Source organism: Bactrocera oleae, chromosome 6, assembly GCF_042242935.1.
Source record: "Bactrocera oleae isolate idBacOlea1 chromosome 6, idBacOlea1, whole genome shotgun sequence".
Classification (NCBI taxonomy): Eukaryota; Metazoa; Arthropoda; class Insecta; order Diptera; family Tephritidae; genus Bactrocera; species Bactrocera oleae.
This window is the reverse complement of record NC_091540.1, coordinates 4,917,143-4,942,075: the sequence shown is the minus strand read 5'-3', so window position 1 is coordinate 4,942,075 and position 24,933 is coordinate 4,917,143. Positions and strand designations below refer to the sequence as shown.

The window sequence follows — 24,933 nt, the reverse complement described above, 5'->3', positions numbered from 1 at the left end:
AACAAAATATATGAAAATTAAAACCAAAAAAACAATTAAAAATAAAACATAAAATGTTATGATATTTTTTATTAATTTCATTTTGTATACCTATTTTTTATTCATAAAATTTTTTTTTCAATATTCTACTTGGTCACACTGTTGTTATTAGAAGTGGTTAATATAAAAAAATATGTTAAAAATTGACACAAGAAAAAAATTATATAAACACTTTAATATATTTTTTTTGTGTATACTTTTTTTTTATTTATAAATTAATTATTTTTAAATATTTTCACCAAAAACACTCTGATATAATTAGCAGCGATTACAGAAAAAAAATTTTAAAAATTAAAACAGAACTTTATTATACATTTAATTTATTTTATTTTTACAGTTCTTTTAATATGTTTTTATTTTATTATTATTTTTTATTTAAAAATATTTTTTTTTTATAATTTTCTTGCTCACACTGAAAAATATCTTTTAAATATAAAAAGAAAAGAAAATTATATAATATTATATATTTAATTTTTTTTTATATTTATATATATTTAAAGTTTTTTTTATTAACAAATTAAATGTTTTTGAATATTTTCTTGGTCACACTAAAAAAAAAATAATGTATTTTTAAAATAAAAAAAAATTGCATATAAGTTTTATATTTCACAAAAATTTATGTAAATATTTTTAATTTTGTAAACATATTTTTCTCGGTTACATTAAAAAAAACATTTAAAATAACAACAAAAATATTTACTTACAGTAAAACTTTATTATATGTATTGTTACTTTTATAGTTGTATTTGTTTAAAATTTTTTTAGTAAAAAATTAATTTTATACTAATATTTTTTTTTAGTATGACTGAAAAAAAAATGTTTACAAAGTAAGAAAAGTATTAACGTTTAATTAAATTTTATATTTTTTTATCGATCAAATCAAATTAATTAAAAATTAAATATTTTTTATACTGTTTTTGTAAAAAAATATATTTGTTATAAATATTTCTAACATATGTACTAAATTTTTTTTGAAAATTTTGTCAGCTACTTACGTTCTACCTACAATTTGCATGTGCCCACAAAACCTTCACTTTTATAGCCAAAAAAAAAATACTCTCCTCAAAGCGAAACTGAATTAAGTCATTTATTTAGTCTAATCTCCCCTGTCTCAAAACGAGGCTCGTAAAATTTGTTGACTTCTTGAATCCTACAAAAACAATTAAAGTGATAACAAGCCACAACAACAACCAAATATATAACAACAACAAAGTGTGCTAAAACAACAAATTTCTGCAACAAAACTACAACTCATATGTTAAATGAGAACTCATGCAAAGCGATCATTAATTTTTGCAAACTGATAACCAAAGCAGTTTTTTTTACTTTCGCTTCGGTCGCTTATGATTTATTGCAAAAATCAGCTGAGTAGAAGTGGCACGTAAATATCAGGAAATTTATTTACGAAAATTGTTCGACAAAAATCTGTTTGACCTTTGACGCCGCGCCTGTCAATCACGACAACACCAGCACGCCAAATTGATAACGGCGAAAAATGGCGAGCAAATCGGCAGCTGTACAACAATGAAAGCAATTTGTTGCTGCCAAAGTATGCCTTTCATCTAGCCGCATGTGCGCTAACTGTAATCATTTGTTGGCGTTCAATGACAACAAAAAGTGTGCACTGTAAAAATTGTATGTAAATGGTTTGCAGTTAAATGCATATTACTTTGTATACCATATGTGTGAATATGTATGTATGTAGGCAAGTAAATAATTTTTTTTAGTCCATAATATATTTTTTAGTAATTTGAGCTTATGGTTATACACAAAAAAATATTGATTTAAAGTAACAATTATTATTATTTTTATACGCTAAAAAGGGTACATTAAGTTTGCCACGACGTTTGTAACACCCAAAAGGAAACGGCAGAGACCCTATAAAGTGTATATATAAATAATCAGCATGATGTGCTGAGTCGAGTCTCCCAGTTTTTGAGATATCGATCTGAAATTTTGTACACCTCCTTTTCTCTCACAGAAGCTGCTCATTTGTCAGAATCGCCAATATCGGACCAACATACAATATCGGACCTGCCATACAAACTGCACGATCGGAATCAAGTGCTTGTATGGGAAGGTTTTTTAGTTGACAATATAACTTCCCAAAACTTGGCACAGATTATTATTTGAGCTAGCACTAGAGTCTCCAAATAAATTGTTGAGCTCGAACCACTATAGCAAAAAGTTGCCATACAAACTGACCCTTCCGAACTAAGTTTTTTAATGAAAATTTATTTCTTTGACAAGATATCTTGTAGTGCAATTGTGCGGTGCAACGGTGCAATCTCTGATTAAATTGTTCAGATCGGATGTCTTTAGCATATAGCTGACATACAAACTGACCGATCAAAGTTCTGGTAAGGATTCTTTTGTATTTGTGTAGGGTATTACAGAAGTATTTTTCTTATTTGAATGCAGAATACATTTTTTTGTGTAATATTTCCCTTTATAGAAATATAGTTAGTTGGTTATATTTTTTTTGTCAAATAATTAGTTCAGCAAATTTTTTGTGATTATTTTATAAAAAAAATGAAGTTTTTTTCGTAAAATAACATTTCTTCTACATAAAAAGTATGCGTTTAAATTTTTTGTGGAAAATAGTTTATATTTTTTTTAGAAAATCATTGTACCTATAATTTTTATAAAAAAGTTTTTAATTATTTTAATTACAAATAGCTTTCGCCCTTTTTTTTGTTTGTTTATGTTTATGTTGTTTCTAATAATTATAGTTTTTATAAAAAAAATACTTGCCATTGGCTTTATAGTTTTTTTTTTTTAGCAAATGTGTTTTTTATTGAAATTTATTATTTGTACTTAATAAAATATATTTTTAAATATTATTATTTTGTTGTTTACTTTTGTTTGACATTCAAGCAAATTTTTTTTATAAAAATAATGCGTGACTGTTCATACGACTTTTCTTAGCTATGCTTTTACATGCTTTTTTAATCGGTTTTTATTTCTTTACAAATAAAATTGTGTGCATTCAACGCTTTACTGTTTGCCACTTAGTTACGTACATATGTAAATATGTGTGTGTGTGCGTGCGTGACCATATTTTTGATTTTGCATAATTTTTCTTGCCAATCTGCGCCACGCTCTGCGTCAGTGGCAACAAATTGTCGCCATCGCCGCGCTGTCAGCCACTTGTACAGAGCACACAAATTAGTTGCCGTTAGACTGCAATTGTGTATGTGAATAGTGGTTGTTGTAGCTTCTGTCACACAAGCAAGTGCATTGCACGCCCGTATTAGACCAGTTACTAGAAAATACACACACATCACACATATATTTATTTGATAAGCATTTCGCATGCGTTGCCACTGTGGAATTTCAAGGTTAACGTGTGTGAAAATATTTTTGCATGCATTTTTGATTTAATTTTGTTGATTTTCTATTTAAATATTAATTTGCTTGAATGCAGCAAGCGCGCGCGACTTTTGGTTGATTTACAAATTTTGTGTGTTTTATTGTAATTTCAAAGCAGAAATAGAATGAACAGGTTTTCAAACATTTTTGTATAAATTTTATTGCCAAATATGCGGTTGCAAGCGGCTACCAGCCGCCATTTTTTGCATGCTTTATATATTTGCGTGGTAATTAAGAACTAAATTATTAACGAATTTATTACTTAACTAAAACTTTTAAAGTGCAATTGGCAATATTATTGCGTATAAAAAACAATCGCGCTTGATAACGCCATAATTACTCTTTATAGCATTTCTTAACCTTAGTTCTATTTAGTTATGACAATTTTTTGAGGTTAGGAAATGCAAAACAAAAAAATTTTTGTTCGAAAAACTTTGCATATTTCCCTAGGTGCCTGTTACAAACTTTTCGCATCATAAACAAATATGTTAGCTGAAAACACACCTTAATTGACATATGAATCTCATAAAAAATAAGTTTGACTAAACATTTTTTAACAGATGACAAACAGTTAAAATGCTTTCAAACGGCTCTACAGTGCCTTTTTTAACGTCTCGATCGCTTGCCAAGCTAGAGCGCTTACTTTTCGCCCACAAAAAAAATTGCAAAAAAAGAACGAAAGAAATTAATATTTTTGCGTAAAAACCTGAATTAATTGTATTGCATATATTTGTATTTGTATTTGCATTTAGCAATTCGCATATTATTTGTCGCTTTAAAGTTCGCTTTTAATGAAACGGAATGCAGCCGTGGCATATTATAAGTCAAAGTCGCTGTGTGTCGACACGCAGTGGCGGAATTCAATTCAAAGTGAATGCCACGCGAGTGAACGGAGCGTAAAAATTACAAATAAGAAATTAAAAAAACAGGCCAAAAATAGAAGGAAAAAACAATAAAAACACGATTAGTAAGAAATTGCAAAAACTTGGCAGCTCCAGAAGTTACGACTAAAGGTGGCTGCCGTATGTGTCTAGTGGCTATGCCATGCGACGCTGTGGTGGCGCTTAACACCCTGAAGCAATGCTTCGTTCGTGCGTTAAAAAAGTTGGTGCACAAGATTTGTCGCCACCAAAGCGACTGCTGATTTATATGCGAGTGTCTATTTGACAACAACTGGCTGTCATGAATATGCATGTGTGTGGCTATTACGCGAAGGGAGTGTGTATACAAGTATATCCATTTATGCATGTATGTACAATTGTGTATGCCTGTGTGTACTTCGTTTTCATTAAATGCTCACTTCTATGCCGCCGCAACGGTAATGAAATGAAATGAATTGTGACATGCAATTGTGGCGCACACATATGCGAGCTCAAAAGGCACCTTCTCCCCGCCCGTCAATGAATCGCCAAAGGCAACACTGTCAACGCTAAGTGTTTGTGGCACTTACGCACACACAAACATTGCTGTGCAAAAGAGGGACATTCTCCATAAAGCAATATTGAATGTCTCCGGGTGTTAAGTGGCGATAGAAAAATAATAATAATAATATAAAAAAAATCATAACAATGTGTAATAAAATGGTATTTGAATTGAAAATCATAGTGCTGGCTGTTTGCTGGTGTTGTTGTGCATTGATTCAACGCCGGCAAGGCGTGAAGTGAATAAGTGGCACATAACAAGGCAATCATTTGAGAAAATATGTACATAATAAGAGGCATATATTAAATTGAAAGATTATAAAAAAAAGTATATATAACAGCAAAACGTAGTAAAAAAACAAATTTAAAATAAAAAACTATAAAAAAGTTTTATAATACATAAAAAAAAACAATATACCTAATTAAAAAAAAATATTTATATACACAAAAATTTAAAAAAGAAAGATAATAAACTATTTTAAACAATATTAATATATAATATAGTAAAATTAAATAATAATGAATTAAAGTAGTAATAAAATAGTCAGAACCAAAATAATAATAAAAAATTTTAAAATATATTATAAAATATAGAAAGTTAAAAAAATGTAAAAATAAAAAAACTAAAAAAAAAATAATAATAAAAAATGTAATATATAGAAAGTAAAAATATAAAAGAACAACAAAATAGATAAAATAATAAAAAAATAAAAAATATACAGTCAATCTTCTAATGTACAAAATTAACAAAAAAAAGCAAAATTTTTTTTTAAATATTAATATAAAATATAGTAAAATTAATTGAAAATTAATTAAAGAAATATTAAAATAGTCAGAACGAAATCAATAATATAAAAGAAATAAAAAGTTAAAAAAAGTAAAAATAAAAAAAATATTAAAAAAAATGTATAAATAGAAAAAAATATATATATAACAAAAATTTATATAAAATAATTTAAGAATATACAAACAAAAATTTAAATAAAAGGATAAATTAAAAAACAACACTTTGCAACGCCTACATATAAAAATGCTCACAAAAAACTATAAAAATAACAAAATATTAAAAAAAATAAAATAAAAGAACAAAGATAGTCAGAAACAAATCAATAATATTAAAACTAAAAGTAAATATAAAAAATAGTTAATAAATTTTAAAATAAAAAATTTAAAAAAATAGTAAAAAAATATAAAATAATTTATATATAAAAAAATTTTAATTAAAAAAAAATATATATATATGTATATAAATATTTTTGAAACGCATACACATAAAAATGCTTGCAAAAAATTTTAAAAATAAAAGAAAATAAAAAAAATAGTAAAATAATTGTAAAAACAAAAACTAAAACAAAATAATAGCTAAATATATAAAATTATTAAAAAAATACAAAAAACCTAACTAGGAAAAAAATAAATATATGTTAATTGTTTTTAAAACGTATATCTATATATAAAAATCGTTACAAAAAAGCTTGAAAAATAAAAGAAAATAATAATAATAACGACAAATTTATATAAAGAAAATAATTAAAAAAAAATAATAAAATAGTCAGGAAAAAACCAAATTGGAATAATACAAGCATTATAAAAAATAATAAAAAAGTCAGAAAATACAATAATACTATATAAAAAAAATTATAAAAAATATTGAAGAGCTAAAAAAGTAATAAAACAATAATAAAATTGTACAAAATAATCAATAAAATCAAAAAAGAAAATATAAAAAAGCAATCAATGCGCAATGCCATTAAATGTCGCTGCATGCACGCTTCCTTGCAGGCATAAATTAACATAAAAATGTAGATTGCAATTGATTGCGCACAGCTTGAGGCCAGCGCAACAGCAACATGTTGCCGGGCGCTACAAAAAGCACATTTATAAGTGCAGCAATAGTAACAGCAACAGCTTGGCATGCGAAGGAGTGCTCGCCTGCCAACCTATTTGAGATTCAAACGAAACGATTAATAGTTTAAAAAAAGCGAGAGAAATAGCAAAAAATAAAGCAAAATTGCGCATTCGCTAGGCCGGGCCTCCTTCGCCTTTACTGGGTAGACAGCAGGCAGGCGGCGACAAAGCTGCGACAGCGAGTGCAGCAATGAACGCAATGCCACATTGTGTCGTTGCTGCAGCACTTGACGCACGAAGGTTGGTTAAGAAGTACGAGAAAATTAACTGATATTTGTTGTGCGAAACTTGTCGGGAATTATCTGACTGCAGATTACAAAATATTTGAACAAATTTTGACGAAACTTGCGAGCATCAGCATTAGACGTCATCGATTCACTATTTATCTGCTAGTCAAAAAGCTTATAATATTATTAGCTTAATATTATTTATAATATTCAACACTTATTTTCAGTGCTGCCAGTTTGTTAAACAGCTGGTACTTAGTGTTCGATTACTCTGCTGTTTACTCTGCTGTTTACTCTCTAATGCTTCTCAAATCAATCTTCTTAAGCTGATATGAAAATATATAATAAATTCTTTATAATGGCTTCCAAAAAATAATCATCGAATAATTTGACAATAATTGAAGTTTACAAATCGGTATTTTGCTAACACAAATTTTAAAAATATTAAAAAAGTTTTGAAAAGAAAAATGTAAACGCTTTTCGAACTACAGACTTCCGTCACATCAGCTGATCTAGTGAAATGTGTGACAAAATGTTATTTTGTTTAGATGAATCCAGCCCGAGACAAATTAATATTTCCTCCAAAAAATCTTCTACACTATTCTCTTATCTCACAACCTTTACACCCACCCTCGCATCACGTATTAATCGTTGCAAACTATCGGCTACATGATTGATGTGATTATGCAGGCATTTTGATGACAAGCAATCGCACAAACGCTGTCACACCGACTGCACAACTGACTGATTGCCTTGCAACTAAGACGACTGACAAACTGACTGTCAGGCTAACTGACATAGCACTTGTTCTTTCAACACGTCAACTCACGCATTGAGTGGCGCATCTGTCGATCACTTAAATGCGCATCACACTTTAGCATATATATATGTGTGTGTGTGTGTGCATTCGATTGTACATTCGATCGACTTTTCGCACCTGAAGCGCCCCTCGGCATTTCTTCCTTCCTCCCTCGTACAGTACCCAGCTGCATTCCGCTGCTGGCATTCCTTGTGTGTGCAACAACAACAACACAAACAAGTGCAGCCGTTCGTATTAATTACCATTCAATTTGATTGAATTACTCAAATTCTTGAGCGTGTGCCAAGTGCACGAAGGCATCTAAATCGAGGCGAGTGCAAGTATGCGTGAGATGCAATGCGCTGCATCGGAATGCGAACGCACCTGAAGTAAATCAAGGTTACATCGGTGTGAAAACTCAACTCATTTGTTGTAGGGAATAAAAAAAGTAACTGTAACTGTAACATCTCGGTAGAAAGGTTCAAGCAGCACACTTTTTGTACTCTGCACAAAGAACCTACAATTTGCCACGAAGTTTTTAGCATCCAGACGAAAAGGTGGGAGACTGTCAGTTTTTTAAAATATCGATCTTAAGCTTTGCATACGAGATATCTTCACGAAATTTGACATGAATTATTATCTGAGATAATGGTGCAATCTCCGTAGCAATTGTTCAGATCGAGTCGCAATAGTATATAGCTGACATACAAACCGGACGATCAAAATGAAGATAAAGATCTTTTATACCTTTTTAAGCAATAATAAATGTGTAATGTACCTGTGAAGGGTATTCTAGCTACCGTACAGCCAAAGTTAACGTTTTTTCTTATTTTTGTTACTTTTAGTACTTCCATTCATAACAAATGCAAAACATTTAATTACAACTTTGTTTATATTTAACATATAAATTAACAGCAAATACATATGTATTTACTTCATTACTTATAAGTACCAACATCGTAATCACAAATCTCACAATCTGCTTTGCGGTTGACTACACACATAGTACTCTTGCATATACATAACATATTTATGGTATATGTACCTATATAGCCGTGTCCCTATCAGCATGCTAGTTCTAGACATTGGCGTGGCACTATCAACAAACTTTATACTAAACAGAAAATGATTATAAATAAAAGTTCAAATGCGACGGTGTGGCTATTTTTAAAAATGATTCAATGCCAAGCAGCTCGTGTGAATGCGCCCGCCAGGCAGCAGTCTAAGAGCATATACACTCATACACATACATAGCTGACACTGACGGCTGCTTTATAGTGCCGGCCGGCAAACCAAGCAACTAACTTACTGTTTTTTTTTTGTTGCTTTTTTTTTTGTTTTACTTGGTTGTTCGCAGTGTCGTTGGGTCGACTCGATCGCACACACTGACGACTAACGACTGACAGCTGACTGACTGATCGTGCTGCTGGTCGGTGAACTGATGGCCGGCAATTAAAATTATCTCTTAATGTGAACTAAGTGAAGTAAGGTTGTTTTTTTGTACAAATTTTTTGTTTCATAAATAATTACAAGAGCAGAAAAAAGTAACAACACATCCCAAATATATAATAACAGACGCTCAAAAGGGTAACAAGCAAATAGTGAATGCCTAAATTAGAAAATAATTTGAAGGCAAAAGCCGAATGTTGTATACTCGTATATGGCTGTACATAGATATAAGTATGGTATGTATAATGAAAGCAAGGTAAAAAGCATTATAAAAAAGTAAGCTCAATTGGCGCCGAAGCAGAAAATAAATGCAAAACTTGTGTTCGAAATTATTTTTAACTAAATTGGCGCCGAAGCACAAAATAAATGCAAAAATTGTGTTCGGAATTTTTTTTAACTATGGTTTTTTGCAATTTTTTTTATAATCTTTTTTTTCAAAAATTTTGAAATATATATTTAAAAAATTTTAAATGTTTTTTCCATATTTTAAATGTTCTGCTATGCTTATGTAACTTCAACTGTAGGCTTTCCTGCTTAGCTTAGTAAGCTTGCCGCTACAGCATCTTTCAAAACTCTTAATATAGTTAGGCTGAAAAAATAATTTCGCATCCAAACTGCTTATCAGCCAATAATCTTCGCCGGCTACCTAACGAAACCTTGAAATTGGTTTGTTGGAAGCAGCATGATTTTTTGTTGAGCTACAGACAGAAAAGCTTGGCTAATTGCGGCCTACACACGTTATAGTAAGATAGCATGAAGCTTATTAGTCGCTTCTAAGAATTTGGTAATACTTCTTTCAAAGTTTTAAGGATTTTGCGTGGATTGGATTGACTACAAGGCAGTACAGTAAATTATGACATCAGTTAGAATGAAATGCAAGAAATTTGAAAAATAATTTCGTATAAAAAATTAACTTCTTTCAAGCATGTATTTCTCTTCGAATAAAACGTTATTTGCATCTCGATTTTAACTGGTGAACTTTAAGCTACAGTACTCCGATCTAAAAAATTTGCCTTGGACAATAACACATGCCAAATTTCGTGAAGATTTCTTGTTAATTAAAAAAGTTCTCCACAAATTTCAGATCGATATCTTCAAAACTGATATACATATATATAATTTATAGGATCTCTGACGTTTAGTTTTGGGTGTTCCAAACTCCGTGCCATATTTAATATAAACAGTTCAGGGCAGGGTATAAAAAAATATAAAAAAGAAAAGTAGGCTCTAAAAAGGATTGTAATATATATATTATATGTATATACATATGGCTTATTTTGAAATATACATACAGATATTTACTTGTAGCAAAATACTAGTAAAAGGCAAATGACGAAAACTGTAAACTAAATAAATTGCATAAAAAACAAAACTGTAAGAACACGAGGCCTACAAATAAAAATTCACATAAAAGCATTAAAGAAAAAAGTCGCGAAAAAACCATTAGCAAATGGTTTAAAAAGCGCCGCAAACGAAAGCGTGCGACAACAAGCAATAAAACATAGAACGTAACTACGCTAAATCCATAATAATGTTAAGCAACACATACTAGGTGTGTATGTATGTGGCTTGGCTAATAAGCAGTCATACCCGCAATACCTGTGTCTCTTTACCTGCTGCGGCACATTGAAGCATGCAAATTTATAAAAAATGAAGTACCACAGCAGAGCGGCTAGTTAAAGTGGTCAGGCAAAATAAATGGAATTTATAAAAAAAAAAAAAATTTAGTAGCATAGTAGACCAAAAAGTGCCGCTTGTGTTGTGTTCGTTTTTGCCTTTTTAGTACAACTTTTTAGTGCAGACCTCTCTTGGTGCTGCCTGCTCTTTATTGGTGCTGCCACAGGCTAGCCGCCACTGGCCATGATTTATGGCTGCAGATTTGTTTAGACATCAAATGGACAAAAGTGGACAGGAATCGAGAGAAAAAATAAGATAATAATAATAAGATTTATAATAACAATATATAAATAATAATAAAAATATATAATTATTAATAAAAATTTATAAATAATAATAAAAAAATATAAAAAACTAAAAAAAAAAAAAAAATTGTAAATTTAAAAATAAATTTAAAAAAGGCGAAAAACAGTAACTACGCCTGCACCGCAGCTATAATATCCTTCACAGGTCTCTTTTTTTAGCTTAAAAGTTTATTAAAATATATTATCATGGTTTTGATCGATCAGCTTTTATGACAGCTATAGGCTATAGTAGTCCGATCTGAACAATTTATTTGGAGATTAAAGCATTGCTTTTGATAATAATCTGTGACCGATTTCGTGAAGTTGTCTTGTCAAATAAAAAAGTTTTCATACACGGACTTGAGCTTTATCGCTCTGTTTATATGGCAGCTTTATGCTATAGTAGCCGATCTGAAAAAATACTTTGTAGATTATAGCGCTGCCTTTAGCAATAGTCTGTGTCAATTATCGCGAAGATAGAAGACTTGATTTTGATCGACCAATTTGTATGGCAGTTATATGCTATAGTGGTCCGTTCTGAACAATTTTTTTAAAGATTGTACTGTTGCCTTAAGCAGTAATATATGTTAAATCTCGTGAAGATATCTTGCCAAATAAAAGAGTTTTCCATATAAGAACTTGATTTTGATCGTTCAGTTTGTATGGCAGCTATATGCTATAGTATTCCGATCTAAAAAATTTCTTTGCAGATTATGGCGTTGCAGTAGGTAATATTGTGTGTCAAATTTCGTAACTATAACTTGACAAATAAAAAAGTTTTCATTACAAGGACTTGATTTCGAACGATCAGGGTATAAAAATTACTACAAAAAAACATTTTTTAAGCCAAAAAAGTTCTGTTTGCCTTGAACAGTCAGAGTTGACAAAAAAATTGCAAAAAATTTAAGCGCTTTAATTTCGCTATTATATTGTAGCCATATCCTGCGGTAGCTACGTTGACAACACAATGCCACAAGCTTTGAGACACATTGAACGAAACAACTACAGAAAGAATATAAATAAGATAAACAAAAATAAAAATAAAATTGAGTGTCATGAAATATTGCATCAAGCTACGAACATCAAATAAAAAAAATATATAAATAAATTATTTAGCACAGTGTCATTGAGAAATGAGGGAATAGGACAATCAGCAGACATAACACTTAACGCAGACCATACAATCGCTTAACATTTTGCTTTTGCAGCAATATAATGCGTTGTGGTTATTTATGGTGTTCACCTTTCGGACGAAACGAACACACACGCGTGCACACACTTCCGAACATCAACCAATGAGCGCCGTAACAGAAGCGTTTTGCCAACTGTCAAATGTCATTTGCTATACACATACCAATATATGTACACATTTAATATGTCTGTATATATGTGTGCAGTCCATGGTAACCTTTTGTAGTAGCTTCATTAGCTAAGAATGCGGAAAGGCATGCATACACGCTTGACCAACTAGCCGTCTATAGAGAGCGACCTAAGCGCATAAAATCACAATAGCAGGGTCCTGCGGTGTTCTTCTATGCGTTTAGTTGTCTGTCTGTACGTGTGTGGGAAAAGGTTGGCACCATTCACCATGCGATTGTGTGCCTTTGAGTAGGGTACCAACAGTGTCCAACAGTGTCAGCAGTATAGGTTATTAGGGTAGTAAGCTTAGGAATGCAGAAGACGAAGTAGGTCGTGTAGCAGAACCATTACCATGTACGTATGTAAGTGTATGTATATTTCTTTGAGCATGAGCAGAAATAGTGCTTCAATAAATTTTGTTCTTGATTTCCAAAGAATCAATTAAAGATTATTTTGAGTTTTGTTCACAGTAAACAAACAATGAGGGTTAGAATTTATTTATGTAGAATAGTGAAAATGCCAATTAATATGGATTTTTGATGATAATCCTTAAACTACAGTAAACAAAAGATAATTTTCTTACTTGGCTGCACAAGCCTTTAGTCACTGAGATCATAATTTTGTTTAATTTCTTTTCCTTTAGAATCTTATATATGTAATCTTGGCTCAAAGACGTAAATGATCTTAAAGCTTATGCATTGCACCATGTGGAACCGTGTGAAAATGTCTAGTCGATCTGTTCAGCCAGTTCGGATAAATTTTCCTCACCCAATCTGAAAACAGCGTAATGAGAAAAAAGCGTTTTGGATGCCAATAAGACTTAGTTATGAAATTCTACAAATACGCTCATACTTGCGAAACTATCAAATTAACAAATATACATATGTTCGTTCGTTTACAAGTAGTTATAATCTCTCAAAGAAACCCTCAAATTCATGCAAGAACACACCTTCGTTCAATACCATACACACTATTAAGGGTACACCCTATATAGAAGCCCAAAGAAAGTGCTTGAAGAAATCACGAATTAAATTTTTTTAGAATTAAGACGGGTTAATGATAAACTAAACAACCTTTAAAGCTCTTTTATTATTATATTTTATGCATTGAAAATTATACCAAGAAGCATTAAGAATGCAGATTTCGTTCGCTTGATATACGCTGCCAAATTCTCAACAGAGTCATGCTTTTTTGTCTATTAGTGAATTTGAGTAACTTCCTTTGTATTTGCTTCGAACTTATGCTTAATCTACCGACCTGAGATTTCGCACACGTTCTCTTGTCCCCAAGTGGCTGCTCATTTGTAGGAGGCATTGGAACCACCGATATCGGACCACTTGTCATCGGCATACTTTCGATATTTAACACTCAATAATCTTATTTAACAATCAATGTTCGAATTAAGACTTTTGAATCTTTTACTGCAAGATTGAAATTGGTCGGCGAGTTTCTCATTTATTAAATCCTGAACAGTATATATTAAGTATATACAAACTTCGTTATAATACTCAGAAGGAAAGATTGGACCCCTCGTAAAGTAGCCTGCAAAGTCACTCAGTTTTCGAGATAACGTTGTAAAATTATGCATACGTTCTTTTCTCCCCAAGAAGCCGCTCATTTATGAGATGTTAATGTTTTTACTTGTTTTTGATAGCAATTAAATCGAGGGTTTTAAAAATTAGCACGTTTCCATAGATTATGGTAAAAACTAAAGTTTCCAGGAGAGGCTATGATTCAAGCTATAGCATCCATCTTAGATCGGAGTTATATTATATATAGTGTCATATTTTAGAGAAACGGTTAGTTTGGCTATAGAACATTTTCTAGCGTTTTCATATAGAGCTGATGAGGTTAAGTCAAAGTAATAGAAATTCAGGCTGATTTAGTTTATTTTCTACAAAACTAATAAACATTAAAATCTCTTTGAGATTTCTTTTGGAGAACAATGAACCCCTCCAAAATACATACATACATATATATCTCATATATATATTTGTTTGTAGAAACCGCCCCACGTCAATTAAACAATTATGCAACTCACTGTCCCCAGAAAAAAAAAACTTAAAAAAAAACAAACATTAATTCATTGAACCAATCACCACTTTTGGGAGAGTGGTATGAAAACACACAATCACACAAATAGTTCAATGGAAAGAAATAAATAAATCAATGCTCACCACTATCGGTCCACTCGCAGCGTCATGAAATAAATTTATCGTATAAATTGCTTCCATATATAATACGAGCGTGACATGCAAAAAGCTGTTCCAACAACAATAACAACTTTTTGTTGGCGAAAATTTTTAAGCCTACAAGCGGTTTTTCGCTAGTCGCTCGATTTCATATCGCACGCTGGCACATTTTTCAAGCATTGGCACTCGGCTTTGTCTACACCGCAACAATTTCGACGTTCGCTTTGTGTGTTTGTATATATTTATGAATATTTATTTGTGTTTGTGTAGTTTTTGTGACTTAAATTGAGCCGCAATGCCTCACCGAACTGTGGCATAATGAATAGCGAAAGGCTCAAGAGGTGAAAGGGGGCATGGATGGGCGCGTCGCAGATCGAGAGGCGGTGGCAGGCTGATAGTTCAACTTTTGGTTAATGTTGTTTTATATTTTGTTTGCATTTTTTTATATATAATTTTTTTTTCATTTCTGTTTTATTAAATTATTCCATTTTTTCCTTGCGCAATCCGCCTTTTTACATTTTTTTAGCGACCTGAAACATTTCTTTAATACAAATCTGTTATTTTCATACCTACTTCATATACCTAACGCCTTACAACTTTTCTTGCTTGTGTAGCTTCCCAATGAAGTCTGCAATATTTTAGCTTTAATTTTGTTATTTTATTTTTTTTTTGTGTTGTTTATTACAATATTTTTTTTGTTTTTTGCGCTCTTTGTACTTTGCGCTTTTTCGCTTGACCAGTCTGCATCGACCTCACCCAATAAAAGTTATTATCTAAGCGTCTTCCGTACAGTACCTCCCAGTCGTTCATATATTACCTTCGCAGTGTTGTTTATCTGTGTTCGATTCCTGTATATTCAAAACGATTTGTCTCTCTTCTCATTTTTATAGTATTTTTTGCGTTTATGAAAATTACTAGTCTATTAGCTTCATTTTCGTGTTTAGTGAGTGTTTTCAGTGTATCCTTTCCTAAAATAATATTATATATTTTATACATACAATACAATATATAAATATATATTAAACATTTTAAAAACTTTTGAAGAGATAGACCTAATTCGTGCAGCTGTTTGGGAAGATAAGGACGTGTGCGATTTTTCAGAACGATATCTCAAAAACTGAGGGACTAGTTGGTACATATACAGAAATGTGGACGGACAGACAGACGAATATGACTAAATCGACACAGCTCGTCATGCTGATCATGTATATATATATTTTATAGGGTACTACTTACTTAATATACCCTGTTCAGGGTGTAAAAATACCAAAAAACCTCGACAAAAATGTGTATACCAACGTTTTTTAAAAGACTTGACTAACAAATAATCACAATATCGAAAAATCAATACTATAATACAAGTAACTGAATGTAAATAATAACCTCAATTGCTAAATATTTCACTCTTTCACTCTTCGATTTACTCGCTCTCCAATTAACACCAAAAGATTTTTCCTTTCTTTCCATTACTTTGTGTTTTATCAAATTCACTGCAGTATTCAGCATCCCTTCAATAATCAATAACCGTTAGCTACAAATACATATGCGACCCAATTAAATAACCGAACCAAACAAGCCGAAATCAAAGTCCAATAAATTCATTCATTAAAATTGACGAAAAATTTGCAAAAACGCAATCACCGCTTCCGAATTAAATAAATAAAAGATGGTAAGTAAAAAAAAAAGCAAGCACAAAATAAATTCGCAATAGAAATCAGCACAAACTGAGCTGAAAGCGCACGTTGCACTCTCTACACACATACATACAAACATATCGTACATACTACGTATTTTGCATAATTGAGTAAAAAAATAAATACATTTTTGTGGCGCTAAATATTCGCGTGGCATTTCGGAAACAATTTTGTTAAAAAATAAAATATTGGCGAAATAAATTGAAAATAAAGTACTGAATTTGATGTTCGCTTGATGAATATTTTTGGAATTTATGAATGTGTGTTAATTGCGGTTAAGGGAAAAAAGAGCTAAAAAAAATGAACAGCGTAGAGAGCAGAAACATGAAAAAACGTGAACTTCAGTTGCTTGGCACCTTTCACAAATACAAAAGATTTTTTACAACAACTTGACTTACAATAGATCGTTCTATTAGTATGGCAGCTATATATTATAGTGAGCCGACAATGATTGCCTTGGGCAATAGACCGCGTCAAATTTGGTGCAAAAATCTCGTTAAAAGAAAAATCTTTCTATACAGGCACTTGGTTATGACCATTCAGTTTGTATGCTAGTTATAAGCTATAATGGCGGTTCCGATAACTAAGCAGCTTCTTCGATAGATGTTCAACCAAACCACGGGATCTCAGAATCTTATTTATAAAGCTATGACTTCAAGAAGCTAAATGTTGTATATTTGAGACAGTTTAAGCAGTTAAAAAACGCTTAAAGAAATTTTAAAATAAAAATTAAAATTTTTTTTGAGTAAATTAAAAGTTTTACGTTTCCAACACTTTAATCTTCTTACCCAACCCAACAAATTTTATAGTCCTTAACAAAACCTACGTATAAGACCTCTAGAGAAATAATAACAATGGGTTTTTCGATAGCGAAGTAGTCTGTGGTCATTTTTTTAAATCCTCATTAAATTGATCTGACGTTTAGTCAAGTTGCTGAGCTTAGTACTAAGAGGCTGAGTGGGTCAGAGTAGACGTTATAGACGCGTTAATAATTTAAAGGTTGTTTTCACGACGGAAAGACCAAGCCGTGTAGAATTATTCATGAAGAAATATCTGCCATTCTTAAAATGAAGAAGCAGAATTCTTAAAATAAATAAGTAGGTGAAGAAGGCGAAGAAAAAATAGAAGAAGAGAAGTAAGAAAAGGAAGAGGAAGGCGAAGAACAAAAATAAGAAACAACGAAAAAAGAGGAGAAAAAAAAAGAAAGCGTCTCTTACAGTATAATCTTATCGATATATGAGTGAATTTAAGTTTTTACCTGCGATTAAAGACCGTAACACAATATTTATGCCGACGCTTTAAAGCATTATACAAGTATGTTGGATGGCAGGAGCGAAGATATTGGAGATATCTTCTCAAGATAGAATTAAAAAATAAAGCTTGAATTTCAAACTTTTGCTAAATCACAGAGTGCCTTCTAATGCTTTTACGCTTTTCATTCTCTTTTCTAATACCCTGAACGGATTATACCATATTAAGGTGGACACGAAGTTTGTAATGCCCAGAGGCTCAATTTTCGAGATATCGAACTGAAATTTCGCACACGTCTTATTTTTCCCAAGAGTTTGCTTATTTGTCGAAATTGCCGATATCAGACCATTTTAGTTAATATCTGTCATACAAACTGAACGATCGGAATCAAGTGCTTGTATGGAAAACTTTTTAATTTGACAGGATAGCTTCAAGAAATTTTGCATGGCTTATTGTTTAAGGCATTGTTGGAATATTCGTAGAAATTGTTCAGATCGGAGCGCTATAGCATATAGCTGTCATACAAACTAACCGAACAATATCAAGTTTTTGTATTGAAAACTTTTTTGATTGACAATATATCTTTATGCAATGCCGTATAAATTATTGTCCAGGGCAGCGAAATAATCTCCGTAAGTTTTTTTTTTTGGATCGAATCACTATAGCATATAGCTGACCGAACAAAATTAAGTTTTTATATGGAATTTTTTTTTTTTTTGTTTGTGAAGTGCATTCTAGCTTTGATGTAGTCAATTTTTTCTTCTTTTTGTTTATATTTTATTTTTTTCAGCTGGTAGAATCCTACCTACAACCGTATCTGACCCTCTTCAAACTTGTTAAATACAATTTGTAATTGTAATTACTTAGATCGTGCATTATTGTTGTTTGTGTGCGCTAGATAATTAAGCGCGACAACCAAAATTAAATCGAGACAAGCGAAACATTTACATATATGTCTGTGCATATGTATTAATGTATGCACGCGCAAAACAACACACTGTTACAAAAACATCTAACATCGCAGCCACTTAAAATGTGTGTGTAGGTTTCTGTATTATGTAGCTTAATAAATGTCAACGTGTCTGTCCACAGCACAGTTGTAATAAAAAGTAGCAACATAGACAACAACAACAACAACAACAATTCTAGAAATAAAAATGTTAATGCGACATTACGACAACACATTAGTGCAAATAGAAGTAAAATAAAGCATGCTTTTTTATTATTATTTTTGTTCTACTTCACAAACGTGCCTCCGCTCCGCAAATTTCTAAACGCCAATTTTCCACCTTCTCACTACGCGTCGACGCACCTTTGCGCCATGATAATCACCACAACGGTGTCAACTAATTTGTAAGTTGACAAAAAGGTTTATGGCGGCGCTCCAACATACATATACATATAAATTTACATATAAACACACACTCATACACATAGTCTATTGTTCGTCGCCGGCGCATTTTGAAATAAAATAAGCAAGAAATATATACGAAAACGACGTAAAAGGCAAATTAATGTACAAACATGACCGTTAAATACTATAAAATGCATGACAACAAATCTCTTTACGGCCGCAACGTTGTAATTTGTTTAACGCAATCGCATTGAGTGTTTGCACAAGTGTGCCGTTGTTTGTGTTTGATTGAGTGTGTTAGCTTGTGCTGGCTTGTTCAACATATTGTCAACTGGTTTGTCTAATTTGTAGTACATGCGAACTTAAAAGCACCAGTAGATATATACCTAATTTTATACATATATACATATATATATATAAATACATACATACTAAATACATAAACAAATGCTGGTGTTGAAATAAATTTGTCTGGAATCGTTAGATAAATTTGTCATGATCATGTGTAATTTTTCAATATGACACTTTTACAGTTAATTTTACAAATTTATATACCTACAGCGGCATTTCATTATAAAATAATGCCTAAAATTCGTTTTTCTTGAGAGACATATTGTTTTGAAAGTTTATCTAACAACGCAGCTTAACAATATAACTACTTGGAATATGAAATTTAACATGAATATCTATGGAGATGATTCTCATTATAAATATAAAAAAAAAACAATACTAACTTCGGCTGCAGCGAAGCTATAATACCCATCACAAGTGCATATTTTATGGCATAAAAGTAAATAAAAAAAGTTTTATTTTGATTTTCATCAGTCAGTTTGTATGACAGCTATATGTTATAGAGCTAAGATCTGAACAATAGATTTGTAAATTGTAGCATTGACTTAGAAAAAAATTCGTGTCAAATTTCGTGAGTTTATCTCGTCAAATGAAAAAGTTTTTCATACAAGCGCTTATTTCCGATCGTTCAGTTTGTATGGCAGCTATATGCTATAGTGATTTGAACTGTGCTATTTTTTCGTATATTGCACCACTCCTTTGAAAAAGAATACGTGCCAGATTTCGTGAAGATATTGTGTCAAATTAAGTTAACTTGTCTGACAGCTATATCTTATAATGGTCCGATCTCGCAGACTCACAAACGAGCAATTTCTTGGGTCGAAAATAATAGTTGCGAAATTTCCTATCGATATCTCAATAACTGTGGGACTAGTTCGCGTATATACAGCCAGACGAACAGATTTGAACAGCAGTAGTTGAGAGTCAAAATAATCAAGAGCATTCGGAGGATCGTGCGGTTGAGTCTCGGTTAACAGTGATCGATCGCGATCGCAACAGTCAAATGAGTGAACAAAATTAAATGAACTTCAATTCATGACGTTAGTAGAAGATTTTGAAAATAATTTTTAGTAAGTATAGGCAAGTGGATTTGAATCGATATTTATTTGGTGTAGCGCGGGTTTGAGTCTGGACTAAAAGTGATCGATCACAACAGAATAAGTGGCACATATTATGTATATGGTATCATGTATGTCATAAGTAGTGTTTAAACAGATGCGTACCAACTAGTAACATTATATTTGAGCTAAGAATTGCAAAAATAAAAAACATGAAAGTCGAAAACACGCATACTGCTTTATAGATTGACTCACCTTTTGACACAACACAGCAAATTTGAGAATCTGCAAATTATAAATGAAATTCGTGAGTTAAATTGAAAATTTTTTTATGAAATTTAATAAATTTATTGTAAATAAAATTTATAAATAATATTATTGAAAGGTAAAAAAAAATTAACTTTTTAGATTTAAAAATGAATTGTATTTTTTGTCTGAAAAAAAATTAATATAATTATTTTCAGTTGTGTAAACCACCACCAAGTCCTTTGAATTACCTTTTTCTTAATTTATTTAAATTTCATATTGTACAAACAAAATATATATATTTTTTAATGAAAAAAATTGTTTCATCTAGTTGTTAATAAATCGGAGTTAAGTTAAAGCACAATTTACCAATTTTTTTACAGCCGCATAAAAAAAAAATATATCTCTTTCTCTTGAAAATCCAAAAAAAAAAAACAAATATTTTAAATGAATTCCATTTTCGGAATTCACATTAAACTTATTTACCAACAATTTAAGCAAAACACTGTGAGGCCTTGAGAAAGTATTCACAGATATTGCATTTATTCATGCAAAATTCTATCACAACCTGCTACTGAAATGCGTCTAAAGTTTAAATATGTCTAACTAAGCTTTTATGCATAACAAACGAAAATTTATTTATCGTAAAATTTTTACTACCCTCAAGCAATGGTCCATTAAAAATTTTTAACATATGTCAGAGCAATAAAAGATCACATGCAAAATGTGTAATTTCATAATGACAATTGCGAAAACAACAAGAAGGTGGACTAGAAACAGGCATAAAGAAATGAAAATACTGAAAGAAAATATTTGTAGCTAAAATACGTTAGAATATATACATTAGTATGTATGAATCTGTTTTGGTATAATATATACTGGCTTGTGAGCAATAATGAGCTTGAGTCATGCTTCTTGTAGCGAAAATAATAATTTAGAAAAGTATTAATGCATGTAGGTGCATATATTATATACATGCATGTATTATATATTCTATTTAAAATTTTATTGTTTGTTTTTGTAGCTTGAGACAGTTTTCTATGCAGTTTTTTGTAACTTATTTAAATATTAATATTTATACGCATATAATTACCACAAAGAGAAATATGTATTCTATGAGTATATATATACCTATATATATGTATCGACTATCTCTGGTTTATATCCAACTGATTTTTGTTGTAACTATTCCTGTTTGTCTATCTATGCATTTAACGTTTAATACTTAGCTTTACTGCAAATTCGTATGCATTAACTTATAATATCTACTACCATTTTTCTTTGTATGTAGCTGACATAAGCCGCCTAAGCTGTCATTTTTATTACATATTTACAATGTTTATTATGCATTTCTAAAAATTTAATTGTGAAATGACAGCATACGTTCCGTACTGATTGATGGAGAGACTAAATGTTATTGATATGTTTTACAGGCAACTAAATAATATATACATATATATTTGTATATGTATATATAAGGTTGTCCGTTATTTTTCTAGTTGACTTTTTTACTTGCATACGCCCGCTGAAATTTCAATTGTTGTCCTTAAAACAAGTATTCAAAGCAAACCAGCTTTTCAGCTTCCAACTGAAACTTCAGGCGGCGTTTGCAAAATGAAATCAACTTGGGAAATAACGGACACCCTAATGTATATAGGTATATATATATCTAAAAAAGAAACATGCAATAATATAAAACACAAAGAAGTTGTATAATAAAAGTTAAATATATTAGATTATAAAAATTTATTACCATGGGTGTCTTTGTAGAGGCATACACATTTTACGTAAAATATAAGCCTATAAGCAACTTGGTTGGCTTTGTAAATAGTATTGCTTCGTTAGTCAAAAGAAATAAAGAAATTTAGTGTGTGTATGTATATAATTTCGCGACAAGACTACAACTATCATTTTGAGCAGAGCTTGAAAATAATTTTTACACAGTTTTGAAATTAACTTTTATTATTTTTAAATGGTTTTTTGTTGTTAGACTTCGCATGTTAATTTACCAAAGTATATTTACCATTAATGTCAAACCTTGACAGCTGGTTTGACAGTTATTCCTCTAGAAAATACTTAACAAAAAAAAATGTAAGTGATGCCCATATTGTTGACAGCAGTCTAAATTGAAAATTTAGTTAGTAATTTTTCAAAGTTTACTGAACATAATTGCCAAACAAATATGCTTACTCTGACAGCTATCCCTGTAAGAAATTATATGCATGTGCAAAATACCATATTCACCTTCTAGAACCCTATTTTTTCTTCGCAAATTATTTTAAAAGCAAGGAAGATTATGTTCCTGCGGTATCAAAATAGAAATATTTTTGAAAATTGTTTTGAATTTTAGAGCTATGAAAACCTTGTAAAATATAATAAAAAAATTGGATTCGAAATTTGGTATTCGTATTTCGGCGACTAAGACCACTTTCCCTTCCTTTTTGTTGGTAGAACTTTAATTAAAAAAATTACTAAATATATTTAAAAGCTCTGTATTAAAGCTGGAAAGGTAGCAGTAAGTTTAGTCAGTCTGCTCTTTTTTTATTTTTTGGTTATCAAATTACCATATCCTAAATAACATTCTCCCAAAGATTTAATAGGCTATCTCGCTTAGCCAACAAATCGCACGCTATATAATTGAATGGAGGTAGCAACTACATTGAAGGCTGATTCCAAATGTATACCTATTTCTTAAATGTTTGGAAAAAGGCTGTCAGATGTCGGGTGTAATGTGATAAGTTCACTCTCGATATGATCCTATATATTATATATAGCATATCTACAAGTTCTAATAAAATGATGGAAATCAAGGAAGCTTAATAGGGGAAATGGTCCGATTTGTCCATTTTCGAACCAATATGCTACAAGTTCTGATCAATTTAGCAAAATTTTAAATTTTTTATGAAAGTGGACTAGGTAAATTAAAAAAAACAATTTTTTTGTAGTATCGAGAAATAACTTTTTTGAAACAATTGAAATTGGAAAATTATTTTTAGTATACATTTGAAATTTTTGTTTTATATTTTAAATGTTGGCTAAATTTCGCACTTATAAATTTTAGTTGGAATTTTTAAAAGAGAAATTAAAAAAAAAACTTATATTCGAGTTTTATAATTTAAAATAATTATCGTCTTATTTTAATTTAACATTTTAAGCAAAAAAAATTTTTTTTTGATAGAACAAATTTTTTTTAATTGGTATATTTTAAGTTAGATTTTAAAGTTTTTTTTTTAATTAAATTTTATATAAATATATTTTGAATTTACTTATACAATTTATGTATTTTTTTTTTTTAATTTTATACAAAATATATGTTAATTTATTTATGTGTTTTAAGTTAATTTTTAAAATTTTTTGGTTTTTTAATAAACTTTTTTTATAATAAAAAATTGTAGTACATACATAAATGCTTATGTTTACTGAATTTTCAGTTTTGCCCTTATCCAATAAAATATTTTGCATACGTAACGCGGATATGCTGCTAACTAGCAATATTCAACGCCAACGATTTATGACAAGAAATCACAGTGAGGTAAATGTATTGTTTTATTCTTTCAATTTCACTACTTAATTGGCAAAAACTGCAAGTCATTGTGACGCAAACATAACGTAATAGTTCATATGTGCATATATACTTATATAGTACATATGTACATACATAATATACGGGTATATACCTACACTGAAAGTACTAGTATCTAATAGGCTGTATGGGAAACACATGCAGTTCCATTCAAAAAAATACGAATTGCTTACTAGCCTTTGTACTCATCTAAAGTACAATTATTATTGCACACACACTTACACGTATTATACATCTATACTTATGTACTTGCAAAAGTCTCCACTAACAAAAAAGTTGAAATTATGCACTCGCTCATTCATTTAAATTTCAATGCCTTTCTACAATGTCTGAACTTGCATTTGCTTTGGGCTGTATGTATGGATATAACAGTACGTGGAATTACATGTATGTATATCTATTCACATATGTATATACACACATAAATAATGTTTGTTGGCCGTCAAAATGCAAAATTTACGACTTCAAACGTTACACCGTTGTAAAAATCATTTCAATTAATTTTAATGTGCGCTGTACAGAAAAACAAATGCATAACATACAAAAAAAAAAACAACAAAATTACAAAAAAAAAACACGAGAAAACGTTTAATTCGGCTGCAACGAAGCTATAATACCCTTCTGAGTTGCATTTTTTATAGCATAAAAGGGTATAAAAAGATCTTTAGC

General features: G+C 30.5%; 1 long non-coding RNA gene across 7 annotated transcripts in view; it reads right to left on the bottom strand.

Annotated features, from left to right (window-relative positions):
* The window catches only part of LOC106622430 (uncharacterized), a 159,461-nt gene that overhangs the window by 95,796 nt on the left and 38,732 nt on the right, over positions 1-24,933 (bottom strand). For 6 of the 7 annotated variants that reach the window (XR_011397145.1, XR_011397146.1, XR_004975587.2 and 3 more), the window contains one exon: positions 20,691-20,720. The exons of the other annotated variant lie outside the window; for it this stretch is intronic. This is a non-coding gene — a long non-coding RNA (uncharacterized lncRNA). The remainder of the gene's footprint in view (positions 1-20,690; positions 20,721-24,933) is intronic. 7 annotated transcript variants of the gene reach the window in all.